Below are 13,394 nucleotides of genomic sequence, written 5' to 3'. Positions count from 1 at the left end.
GGTGATCCAACTGGTTTGTATTTCTCTCTTTCTCCAGTTCAGTTCATTTGATAGTCTAGTACGTCTAATTACCCTGCAGCACCTTTAGTTCAGCAAAGCAACGTTTACAAAAGGCTTCACCTTCACTACAAGATCACACTTTAAGTGCAGCGCATTGCTATTTGTGTTCAACTTGCACAAGTGGTCCCACATGTTTCTAAAAGTGCATTGATTGATTGATTAAACCACAGCAAACCTTTTAAAAGCTCATAGTGCGGTTCTGTTGCAAAGCCTGCATCGCGAGATTGGCTGCATAAATGTTAAGCAGCTCTTACAGTTGTCAGGGGAGTAACCTGATAGGCTGTTGGCTGTAGTTACTCTGCTGTTTGATTTCAATGTGGGACATACACCCTCAAGGACAAACTATCAGGATACTTTGTTTTGTTTTTTTAATGGTTACCTGTAATTGCTTCTTTGTAATCGTTTCTAAATCACAGTTCTTTCACGCAGAAATGCACCAATGCTGGTTAACGAGTGCACAGCTAGAATAGCGCCTACTCATCTGGGTTTTATTATAATTTGGGGACGGGAAGCTTGCCTATTGTTTGGACTCCTGTTCTGTCTTTAAAGGCAGGAGGTTTAGTTTTAGATGTCACAATGGAAAACAGGATGCAGAACCACTCCAACCACTCAAAGCCTGCAGATGGAAAACAAGCAAGCAAAAAAAAGAAAAAGCCATCTCCTGCAGGAGTGAAGACATGTGAATTTTGGGGTGGAGTGACTTGGCTCATGAAAAGCACGTATAGAGGAATTCTGGCTGATTACTAAAATTGGTATCAGCACTGGTAACCAATCAAATATGACCCTAGATTTTCACTAGCAGTGCATCTGTAGTTTCCAGCCTATTGTACTTTGAACTTGTGTGTCAGCTGATATTTTATTAATCCTGCAGCTGTGCAGCGCTGGGTGTGGTGTATTATTTCTCCTGTGGTTTTGTGCCTAGCCATTCTTATTGGGAATGCTGTGTGAAACAAAACAAGAACCATGGGCATAAGAGAACAATATAAAGTCATTAATTCGCATGTATTACCACACCCATAAAGTGAGGCGCCAAACCTGCACACGAAATAATTTCTTTTTTAATACCGTTGCCTTGTTGCAGGCACAGAGTTGGCTTTCATTCCTTGCAAGTTTTTATTGTGGCATTATAGTGTCTGGATTTGAGTTACTTCTTGTCCTTGCATTGTTGCATGTGAGGACATGTTGGATAGTTTATTACTCTGGGTAATTATACTCTACTGCCATAATACCAGACAACCAGAGCATTCCTAAGATTATGCAATTCTTGGGAAAAAAGAAAAACAAGAAAAACACTTGAACGAGCACTAAAATGTCCATCACCTGCTATGTTTTCTTTCATTTCATTTTCATTGATTGACTTCATGTCTGTTATGTTGCTGGGGCAGTGCTCTGTCTTGGAATGGCAGGATTTCAGGAAGAAAAGTATTATATATCGCTTCCCGTTCCCTCCGATAACCTGAAAAAAAGAGTTCAGACTCTCAGTAGTAATATATGTCAGGAAGAACAACGGCCTGAATCTAAAACTCCACACTGACCCTTAGCGCCACCTCTGCTGCAATTCTTTCCTACATTAATAAAGAGCCCTCTTGTGGGTACTTTGGCACACTGAAATCTAGTTTATGAAAGTCACGGAGATAATAGTGGTAATGAGTCACCACTGTGTCTGTAACTGGACTCTAAAGCTGTGGCAGAATGGGCCTTTTCTTTGCACACACACTAAATTTACTGCATGTCTTTCTTTTGTGAAAGAAAGACTCATGCAGTCATTTTAGTGTCTCTCTCTGCCCAGGGACGAAAGAATGCGACTGATTCATTCTGCCCGGATGGTGGTGGTGTGTGTGTGTGTGTGTGTGTGTGTGTGTGTGTGTGTGTGTGTGTGTGTGTGTGTGTGTGTGTGTGTGTGTGTGTGTGAGGGCTCATATATATGGGTGTGCATGAGGAGTCACCTGTATTGTGTTTGTCTGTTTTATTCTGTGGGTCAGGATGCCTGACTAAAAATAAAGCCGAGGCTCTTCAGGTTACAATGCAAATCTGCACACTGTGACAGAGTCAGGAAGGCCAGAGTCGAGATCCTGTGACAGGTTTTGCTGTTTGATAGTTGGTTGCCCGTGGCAGCAGCAGCAGCAAGTCCATGTTCCCTGGGACCTCAGCCGTGGACAGCACATGGTGTTTGCCTAACCTGTGGGCTGTGTTGCTGCAGCAACCAAAGCCTGCATGGCCACTCCTATATGTGGTTAGCAGTTGCTGACTCATGAAGCAGATATTCATCTTTTTTTTCTCTCTCTGTCTCTCTTTGATAAAAATGTTACACATTGTTTGGAATGTCTTACAGATTTTCTCAGATACACCTTCTGTTGTTTGGTTGTTTTTCATATCATAAATGAGTTACAGTACAGTGGCTGTCTGTGCCTCTGATGGCACAAATGGACTTGCCCCTGCTGGCTGGCACTGCCAGTCCTGGCACTCCCTACAGCCATTTTATACCCTCACTCACCAGTTTGGAGCTCCATTTTGTGAAGGGCCAGCCTTTATTCAAATGCAGTTTCAAACTATTGGGTACTTACTGATGGATGTCATGACCACAAATCATCGTCAGCATATCGTTTTTTATGTAATTAGTGGTAGTTTTTTTGAATGAGCGGGCATTTAAATGTTGTCATAAAATAAAGAAAGTAATCAGAATCAGAAAGCATGACGTTGAAGATAAGGACAGGGCAGTAAAAAAGTATTTGGCATAGGTTCAGCTCACATTCAGGAAGAACTGGGAGCACAACACAAGCAGAATTGAAAACAAAATGTGTCTCTTAGTAGCACAGAAAGTTTCTCTCTTATTTTAGTGCATCTCTGCTCTCGTTTCTTCATCTTATGTCTGTCTTTGCTGTTTATTAATAACGCCAAGGAGCCCCTTCCAGCTTTTAACACCTTGTTATGCTACCTGACTAGCTAGCATTACCCACAATGCTCTTCAGATATGTAATTTTGGACATTTCTATTTTTTAGTATTACAGATTTTTTTGTTTTCTCGAGTGTGTGTGCTGTCATGTTTGCCTGGTTTATCCTTAGATTATTATTTTTTATCTTTTTATTTTTTCTTATTTTCTTTCTTTTATTGTCTGATGATTTTTTATTATCAGAGCTAAAAAGTATATACAGCTAGCCAATATTATTAAGTCAATAAATTTAAAGCCTACTTTTCGCACATTCACTGAAACAGTAGTATTTGGAAAATTTAGCATGAAAATGCCGCTACCATCCAGGACTACATGTATTTAAATGTATGTTATTTACTTCTGTTCATACAATACTCACATTCAGTTCAATTCAGTTTTGTTTACATAGCACCAAATCACAACAGTTGCATCAAGGCACTTTATATTGTAAGGTAAGGACCCTACGATAATACAGAGAAAACCCCAACAATCCCCCTATGACCAAGTGCTACAGCCCTCTGCCACGACCAGTTGGGGGTAAGACGGGAGACATACTGCGGAAGAGAGTCAGAGATGAACAATTCTTATACATACGTTCTTTTAAGCCACTTTTAATGTCTTGTTACTTATGAAAATGCAGTTTTAAAACTTGTTAAAGTTTGAAGCTAGTTAGCAAATAAAGCATCAAGCTAGCTAATGTTAGCTAGCTTGGTTAGTATCGTTAAATAAACACAGATACCTGCTAATTAGCGCTGAGTGACCTACAAATTAAACTAGAATTGCTGTCTCTAAAACTGGAGCCTATGGTTGGATTGTTTCAGTACGATTTTAATCAAACAGCAAGCCATGTTATGTCAGAGCTCCTGTTCTGTGACTTGGATCAGCAGACATCTTGGTTTATGCAAACTGTAAGTCTTCTTAGAGGATGAGTTATGAGAAAACTTACAGTCATCATAAACGGGGCAAATGGAGTCACACACAATTGTCACAAATTCTTCCTATATTAAAAAAAAAATTAAATAGTGTTGTATTGTAATAAGACAAATGTGTTGTTTAATGCATCATTGTGTGAACGTACTCCTTTACTGAAACCTTGTGTATTCTCTTTCAGTTCAGCAGCTTCATACTTTTGTGGTGGCCTTTAGGCCCATTGGAAACATGCCAGAAACAATAAAATCGTAAACGTATTATCTCTAGTCTCTTGAAATATGTACAGCAGTTGGCTGTTTGATAGCATTTCTCCTTTGGATTGCCCGTATCTGAATGCAGTTTTAAGATTAACATGCTTCTTTTTAACAGTTAACAAAAGGCTTAATTGCTTGATGTCAACCAAAATATACAAGAGGTGAAGTAAGAGTTGTTGTTGGGTGTATTTCGGGTGCCTTGGTGTGCCTTTTACAGACTGACTTATAGTTCTTTGTATTCTGTCTCTGCATAGTTCTCTTGTCTATCCTTTTTCACCCTCCTGTGTACCCTTCATCTTAATGTCTGGGGCTGTAATTTGCTTGGTTTCTCGAACAAGGTATCCACTGTTCATCCCTCAGCTGGCTGATAATGGAATAAAGCGTGGGCGCCTACAGATGTATGGGACGTGTTGCAGGGTATCCGGGGCAGCAGAGAGGATGTGTCCAGTTTGGCAAGACCCTCAGATTTATAGTGTAGATGTTACTCTGCATTTATGGGACAGATGAAAAGATTTCCTTGTTCCCTTTTTTTCCCTCACAAACACCCTCCCTGCCCTGAAAGTAGCCCTCCACTCCCATTCATTCTCTTTCTTAGCCCCATATTGTATGCCATGTTGATCTGCTGGCCGGGCAGTGGGTCTCTATGTGAAAAGAAGGGAGTAGCAGTGTGGATTTGAGTGTGTGGCAAAAGCAGGAAGGTGTTTTGTTGGAGCCTCTGAGGCCTCTCTGTATGATAGATCAGATCAAAGCAGCATGGAGATAGGAGATCCTCTTGGAGATCGGTTCTGGCTGAGCCCAAAAAAAGGTAAGCGTTTATAATAAGTGCTTGAAGCTGAGAACAGAGGCAGCAAGTTAATGATTCTGTGCACTGGTTAGCATTAGGCTTATGTCATAAAGAGGTGTGGCTAAGTAAGCTAGACATCTTTTGTCAGATCTTCGAATCAGAACAGATAAATTGAAAGTTCTCACCCGGTTTGTGCAGCAATATTTAAACCTTTCTAGCTCCTAAATGGCGTAATACATCCTCTCCGTGCTGAGTCGGATCCCTGGCTGCTGTTTAGCTGAGCTGGCATACGCCTCTCACAAGAGAGAGAACAAGAGAGCTGAGAGCTGGTTCAAATTTTCTGTCCAGATCTCACGGCTGGAACTTATTTACAGCACAAAGATTTTTTTGTAATTGCTGGCTGTTTGCAGAATTTAACACAAAAGACTGATGTCTATTACATTTTTTTACATCAGACAGTCACAAAACATGCTCTACTTTTAGTGCAAATTTTATTGTTGCCGATTGAAACGAATGTGTCCTCTTCATCAGTCGTAGGGACTGTCTGCCAGATTGCTGCTTTTTTTTTTTTGCTTTCAGTCGACTCTCTTACCCCGTCATTGGCGGGCTGCTGTCCAAATTTGAGAGGCTGCCAGGGACATTGTAAGGTTGGGCAAATTAGGAACCCTCCACTAAGACGTGACAAAAAGCTTGTTAGAGTGAGAGTAAGCGGGGATGAACGGGACTTGGCAAAACTTTTTTGGGTGCTCCTGCTCTTTTTTGGCTGGTGAGGCGGGCGACAGGAGACACAATCTGTGACTTAATTTCTTTCCACTCTGGAAAAGGAAAAGTCAGTGTGATCCGAGACTGGTGGAACCTAAGACCCAAGCAATGCCTGTCATTTTTCTTACCTCAGACACTCATCACTTTATAGATTTTTCCATGTGCATTTACGTGTATGTTGGCAAGACAGAAGCCAAAACTTGGCTTTCCTTACTACGCTCTCACAGTAGTCTGTTGTTTTTTTAACTTGTGACGTCTCTGCAGGTTTTATTGGTCAAGCTTTTCTCAAGAATTTCTTTTTCTAGTTCTTTCTATTAGTTACTCATGCCATAATTTAAAAAAAAGGTTGTCTTACTACACGGTTGCTTTTAACAAGGCTTACTGAACACTAGAGATATTTATAAGTCAACAAAAGTTTGGATTGGCAGAGCAACAAGCAGCAGGTCCCATAGTGCCTTGATTTATTTCAGAACTTTGTCTATTGTTCTCAGTGCAACAAAGCAAACATTTTTCCTCCTCCACTTTGATTTCCCCCCTTTTTTAGTTCAGCTTATCCAAGAACAGTTGATTATTTATTTTTGCAGCAGAGTAGGCAATGCCAAAGACACCCCTCTCCTTCCATGCTCAGCAAACCCTAACACAAAGTGCTTCTTTGTATGGAGCAGTTCTGCGGTTTACTGACTTTTGTGGCTTTGTGTTTGCTTGTTCTGTTTACAATATAAAGAGTTTGGGGTTTTTCTCTTAGCCACCCCTCCAACTATATCTGGCTTTGCACAAGAGGCACAGTTCTCTTCAAGTCCTTAGTCTCATGCGCTCAAAGTTTTCAGCCACCCGCCGTCACCTCCAGGGGTTAATCCTTTCAGCCTCTCTCTTCTTGCATTTCAAAAGCTTGTTTGTCTGCCTGTTTAAGCACTAATTTTTGTTCAGGCTGACCCATCCAGAAATCAGTCAAGGTTGTTGCGAGGGTTATATTAGTGATGGGTTATATTAGTGATACGATTAAGGCTTCTTATGCCAGGTTCTCACAATAGTAAAGACAAATTTATGTATAGATTGGCTACATAATTTATTTATAGCTTTATTTTTGGGCATAGAAGTCATATATTATGAGTGAATATATGAATACATAAAAATTGGCCACTCATTGCTGAGTAGTTCGACAAAATCCTAGAAGTTTTCCCCCAAACTGGAGCACAGTTATCTGAAAAACGCTACGTCCAGATGAACTGAATCAACCTTTTGGGATAAGTTTAAAACGTTTATTTACTATTATTATTGGGGGTTTTTTTGTTTTGTTTTTTAAATTAACCATCATACAATTGTTATAAAAAGGAGTATTACAAAAATGTGAGTTTTAACAGGAGTGTTATTGGGGATTAACTCACTCTTTGAGCCAGCGAGTCCACATTAACTTCAGTTTTCAGTTCCAGATGTTTCTATCTGACGTATACAGATCCAAATGTAGCATTCTGCATGAATACATTCTCCCAGTGACGATTCTGGCACAGTGAATTTTCGCAGGTATGTGCTGAACGTTTGTCATCTTGTTTTAGCATGTGAGCAAGCTAACGTTTAACAGTTAGAGCTAAATACAGATTATGTCCGCAGGTTATGTTGTTGGTCATAAACTAAAGAATCAAACTTGACTGTGACGGAAACCACTTGGCCAGCATCCTTCTATGTATTTGTGGAGGTAGCTCAAAAAGATAGGGCAAAATAATTCAGCTATGACCAAGTTCATTAATTGAATTACTCTAATTACTTAGAAGGCCTATAAATACACTGGCGGCAGTCGGAAACCTCCATATAAAGTTGTTCACAACAACCTCTAACTTTAGCAGATTCCTAGGTCGGGTGTTTGGGCTCTAACATGCACCAGTTATGTCAGGGGCCACAGCTGTCTCAGACTATGGAGTCACTTGCCTAACCACACACAGCTAAGAGGCAAGCTCCTCAAATAAAAACGGGCTTATCATCTGGATAAAAATGAGCTCTCGTGCATCACAAAACAATTTGTCACAACTACAGAGACACAAGTCATAACTTAGGGTAGACTTAGGGCCACATTTTGATTTGTGCTTTTGTAACTTTTTACGTTTTCATCTGGCAACGCAGTCAGCTCAAATGCATCAGTGTGCTTTCATTACCAGCTTACAGTATTTTGGACTTTTTGTTTTACAGCCGGTTGTGGACTTTACCCTGAATCATAATAACGTGATAGTTGTCTCTGCTCAGTTTCAAATATAACATTTCATATGAAACAGTATGTGTGTTTTTTATTTGGAGGATCAGTCAATTTAACGAGTTATCTTTCCTGCTGCAGCTTAGAAGGTGTTTTTAGTTTTTTTAACTTATTGTAATGAGCGTTCTTACATTGGTGGATAAGAAAGGCCTTGCTGACCTTTGCTTTCCCTTGAGTGGCTTGGATCTGATATGAGGGTGGAGGGCACCTGTGAAGCCCTTTACATTGGGCCATGAGCCAGCCACCATCAGCTGGTGCTGACAAGTCTATTTTGGGACTGGTGGAGGCCTGAAACATAGCAGGAGGAGCAGACTCCTAACCAGGAAACTCTTCGGGAACTCTTCCCCAAAGTCCTATTTCTCCATTTCAGTCAATCACATTGGCATTCATTCTGTAGTTGGTCTGCTCTTGTTCTTTTTATAGCCTGAATAAGATTAGTTCTGTATTGCCATGACATTCCCTTCTGGTAGTCTGCTTCTTATTAGAAAAATTGACAATGCCACATCAAGCCTGTAAATAGCTTTTGCAACCAGCAACTCCCTTTGAAAAGCAGCAGCAGCAAATCCTGGTGATACACTGTTTCTTTTGAAGTGTGACAATCGAATATTTGGATGGCCGAAGAGGTCTGGCCTTGAGCCAGGATAAGGGTCACTGTCAGAGGCTTGAAGTTCACTGAACACTTTGTGCATAAACAGTGCATGAAATCACAGTGATATGCAACACAGAGGGCAAGGCACCCCTACACACTGATGCCAATTTCCCCCAGTGAGATTGTTTTAGGGCTTGCAATTTAAATCGTAGTGGCTACAAATGATATAAAAACTGTGATTTGCATTTAATCCCTAATTAAAAACAACCCAACAACAACTGAGATATCTTTTTTAAATAAGTAAGATATGTAAGGAAGTAGTTGCTGTAAGTTTAGAAAGCAGATTCCTCCTTGATGTAGGATTTCATCTGCTCAACTACTTGGGTCCTTTTTGGTGTTCTTCATTTCCATTGTATATTAGTGCCTGTGTTTTTTTTGCTAGACTTTTGAATACATGCAAAATGGTTTGGCATTGCCTTGGTGAAGCAAACACGGCCTTAGACTGCAGCCTAATGTGGTTTAAATGCTCACTCGCACTGATATCTTAGGATTCTTTCATGCACATACACTTCCCTGTCAGGCAGATGTTTGTTTCGCAAGTCAGAGGAATGTCTTCCTTGTTCCATAAACCGAAAAAGTCTCTATGTTCTCCGAATGAATGCTCCTCCCTGCTTTTTGAATCACTGACTGTACATACATCTCTAAAGTTAATACCATAAGATAACAGGGTATATACTGTAGGTGGAATACATGGCTTAAGGCTTCACCCAGTCTGAGAGAGATGTCAAAACAGACAACTGCACAAATCCTGCGTGAAAGGAATTGTTATTAGATAGTAGATTAGTAAAGGCGTTAGTTGGGTTTACAAGAGGTCCAGCAATAGTTATGAGGGGGGTGTCTCCCTTATTTTAATATGTCAGTATTTTACATTTGTATATAGTCTTTAAAAAGAAACTATTATTTTGCCATGACATGTTTTTGCTTTCATGATTACTGATGAAAGGTTGATAACCTGATAATAACTTGTTTGATAATGATGAGATAATGACGTCCTTGCAAATAGCAGTCTAATAAGTTGACACAGTGGTCCAGCTGCCTAGCCAACAGATTTATGGCCAGCTTCTCCACTGCAGCTCTGAAAGCGGATATGTGGCTTACTCAGAACTGGCTTACTTCATTTGACTGTTGCCATGGTAAAAAAAATTAAAACAGTTTTCTGTCTGTGTTTGTATGTGTAATAGTGTGTGTGGTTTCAAACACCGGGGGGAATGCGTCATTTCATCTCTGCCCATTCACCACCACTATAATTTCATGAGTATATCACTGTCTGCAGCGCAGACAAACGAACGCATGCTACTGTGCTGTAAGCGACAATTGTAAGGTCTCCTTCCAGTTCGGCTTTCGCTGAACGCTGGTCGCAAGTGATCACTCTCTCTGACACTAGGAGACGAACAGGAGACAGATGTACAGGGGAGAGAAGTGATCTCTGGATAGAAAACTGATATCATGTTTCTGGGAGTGGTGAAAAGGTTAGCTATAATGCATAGTTCTTTATATAGTTGTGCAAGATAGATTCTTCTTTCCCAGCTCTAATATTAACTGTCTGAAGTAGCAGTGCAACTTTAGGCTGCTTTACAGCCTGTTGCATCACTTTAATGAGCTGCAAAGGAAACACCGATTGGCCCGTCTAGCCTTCTTTTCTTGTCGGCTTGGAGACCCCCAAAACAAACACAGATAAGAATACATAAGATAAGAATAGAATTAAACTTAACGTTAGTTTTGCTATTATTATATAGGCATGGGTCATATTAGATAATTAGTAAGAGTTTAGTCATCTCCTTTCATATCCTTGCAAAGTCCAGCCAGAGTACATTATTGTGATTTATGTAGTTTCTCTTGAAATGTCACCAGCCTTCATGATATATTCTAAGACTGTGTCATATGAGATGTGAGCACCATGCCCTGCATGAATAGTAAAAGCTCTTCTTTTTTTTTCTTTTTTTTTTTTTTTTCTAAATGACATCAGAAACAGCAGTATGCGACATTACGTGATGGCAGAGCTTCAGTTCATCCTTTGTCATTTTTTTTTTTTTTTTTTTTTTTTTTTTTTAATAAATAGGACAGGGGGAATGAATGAGAGAAAGAGGGGGAGAGAAAGAAAGAAAACCAAAGGGGAGAAGAGACGGTGAGAAGGGGGGGGAAGAGAGAGAAAAAAAAAAAAAGAACTCCTGGGTCACCTGTATGGAGAAAAAAAAAAAAACAAACAACAAAAAAAACAAACAGAGGAGACAGCAAACAACAAAGAGTAACATAATAATAGAGAAAACAAAGCACCATCACAATAAACTAGCTAGTCATAGATATCAATATTTACTAAATAATAAACGATATTGTGCAGCACGCAAGATAGACAGCGCACAGTGTGCTTTGAGGCAGCAGCCAAGAAAGCTTTAGTCCGCGTCTGTGAATACCCATGTGTGCATACCTGTGTGGATCAGCATGCTTGCATTCCAAAGGTTTCTCCATGTAATGATCTGCTAGGGAGTGTGGGGGGGCCACAGCCCCGTCCTCCAGGGTGTGAAGCGGGTATGGAGGAGATCAAAACTCCAGACATCCAGAGGCCCCCAGAACACAAGAGACCATGGAAGACCAACAGAGGGGCAGCCGCGCCACTGTTCCAGTAAGAGCCGAGGAGAGTCCCAGATGAGGGCTCGCCCAGCAGCCGCGGAGCAGAAGTCAGGGGGAGTTGCAGTGACGCGCCCGTGAGCTCCGCCGGCCCCCAGCTGTGCCTGAGTGACCGAGCCCCAGGCCGAGAGGCCGGGGGCACCCCACCTCCAAAGGGGGCCCGAGCGAGCCCCAGGCCCCAGGCCCCGACAAGCGGCCGCCAAGGAGTGAGCCGGTGTGTACCCGGACGCCCACCCCCAGACACAAAGAACCACCAACACACCGACACCTGAGGGAGTCCGCCACCGGCAGGGGAAGTGGTGGTGGGTGGAGATAGGCCTCCAAACCTTGGAGGGCCTGAGGTGTCCCCAGAGAGGTGGCGTCTGATACCCAACCTGACATATAGACACAGACATACAGGCACACACAGACACAAACATCCATTCCCACCCTCATGCTCTCATATGCACTCACTCCACACTCAACCAACGTGGAGACAGACATAAAGAGACGCTGTACACACAATCACACTCCCCAAGCGTACTCTACAAACCGGGTCTAGGTACCCTTGCCCCTGGAGGGGGGAATTGCACCCAGACCCAGGTGGTGTTACCCTTTTCCCTGCGGTGGAGAGAGGCAGACCACCCCGACTCCGCAGCAGCAGGGAGGCCCCACACCCCAGACCGCAGTCGGACGGCCAACTCCTCCTACTAGCCCTCCCGCTCCAGCAGGCCGCAGAGAATGGGGGTGGGAGAAGACTCCAAACCTCCCTCCACCCGCTCATTGTAGTGTTGATGCATGTGTGTTCTAAGGTGCAATTAAAACCCAGGAGGGCATGGAGCTACCTGCCAAGGAGCAGCAGGTAAGCGCATAGTCCCTCCTGCTAGCCCTCAATGACTAAGTGTATTTAAAATTGAGAGGTGGGCAACGACGTCAGGGGTGAGGTATACACCCTGATGGTAATTTGGACTCCGTGATTGTGCCCACCCCCAAGATCCTATATGTATGTGTAATGAGAGTGTGAATAATGTGAATGTCTAAGTTGTGGGATAAAATTGAGGCAGAGGCAGCCAGAAGGGGACGGGGGGGGGTAGTCTCCTCTGCACCCTGGTGACATACCCCTACTCCAAGGCCCTGCATGTGTGGGTGGTTGTGGAGGAGCGGGAAGAGGGAGGCAGCTGGAGATGGGGAGGGAAGGAAGGGAGGGGCAGGTAACCCCTCCCTGGGGCCAGCTCCCCCGCTGACCCCAGTAGGCACTCCCACCCTTCGCGACCCGCCAGGGAAGGGGGGCCCAGGCCCATCAGACCGGGGCCCAGTGCAGTAGCGCCCCCCGGCTCCACAGAGCCCTGGACAGTCCACCCAACCCCACCACAGAGAAAACTGCACCCACCCCACCATCCACACATCTTCCAGACTACATAAGACGGTAAACGCCCAGGCTGAGATCTTCCTCCACCTCTCCTGTATCTCCCCCTCCTGCAGAGAGTTCCTGAAGAGAAGAAAGCTCCTGCAAGATGTGACCATCCCCCCCACCAGTTGAAGAGCCCCCCAGGCGGCTCGACGCACCGGCGGCACCCTGCTCCAGGGCCGGGCCCCCATGCACCCACCCGCCCACAACCCCGGCAACACACCAACCAGGACCCAAGCCCCCGAGGCCCGGCCCGGGCCCCAGCCCAGAGACGGAGCGCCCCCAGAACCTCACGCCCACGAACAGGAGACAGATGTACAGGGGAGAGAAGTGATCTCTGGATAGAAAACTGATATCATGTTTCTGGGAGTGGTGAAAAGGTTAGCTATAATGCATAGTTCTTTATATAGTTGTGCAAGATAGATTCTTCTTTCCCAGCTCTAATATTAACTGTCTGAAGTAGCAGTGCAACTTTAGGCTGCTTTACAGCCTGTTGCATCACTTTAATGAGCTGCAAAGGAAACACCGATTGGCCCGTCTAGCCTTCTTTTCTTGTCGGCTTGGAGACCCCCAAAACAAACACAGATAAGAATACATAAGATAAGAATAGAATTAAACTTAACGTTAGTTTTGCTATTATTATATAGGCATGGGTCATATTAGATAATTAGTAAGAGTTTAGTCATCTCCTTTCATATCCTTGCAAAGTCCAGCCAGAGTACATTATTGTGATTTATGTAGTTTCTCTTGAAATGTCACCAGCCTTCATGA

General features: G+C 43.0%; 1 protein-coding gene across 5 annotated transcripts in view; it reads left to right on the top strand.

The window, feature by feature from the left end:
* The window catches only part of plecb (plectin b), a 130,234-nt gene that overhangs the window by 54,668 nt on the left and 62,172 nt on the right, over nt 1-13,394 (top strand). The window lies entirely within an intron of this gene.

This window comes from Rhamphochromis longiceps, linkage group LG11 (genome assembly GCF_057381845.1).
Source record: "Rhamphochromis longiceps isolate RC_006_pf linkage group LG11, R_longiceps_female_GT1.1, whole genome shotgun sequence".
In the NCBI taxonomy this organism is placed as follows: domain Eukaryota; kingdom Metazoa; phylum Chordata; class Actinopteri; order Cichliformes; family Cichlidae; genus Rhamphochromis; species Rhamphochromis longiceps.
The sequence above is the reverse complement of the archived record's forward strand: the minus strand, read 5'-3'. Positions and strand labels throughout refer to the sequence as shown.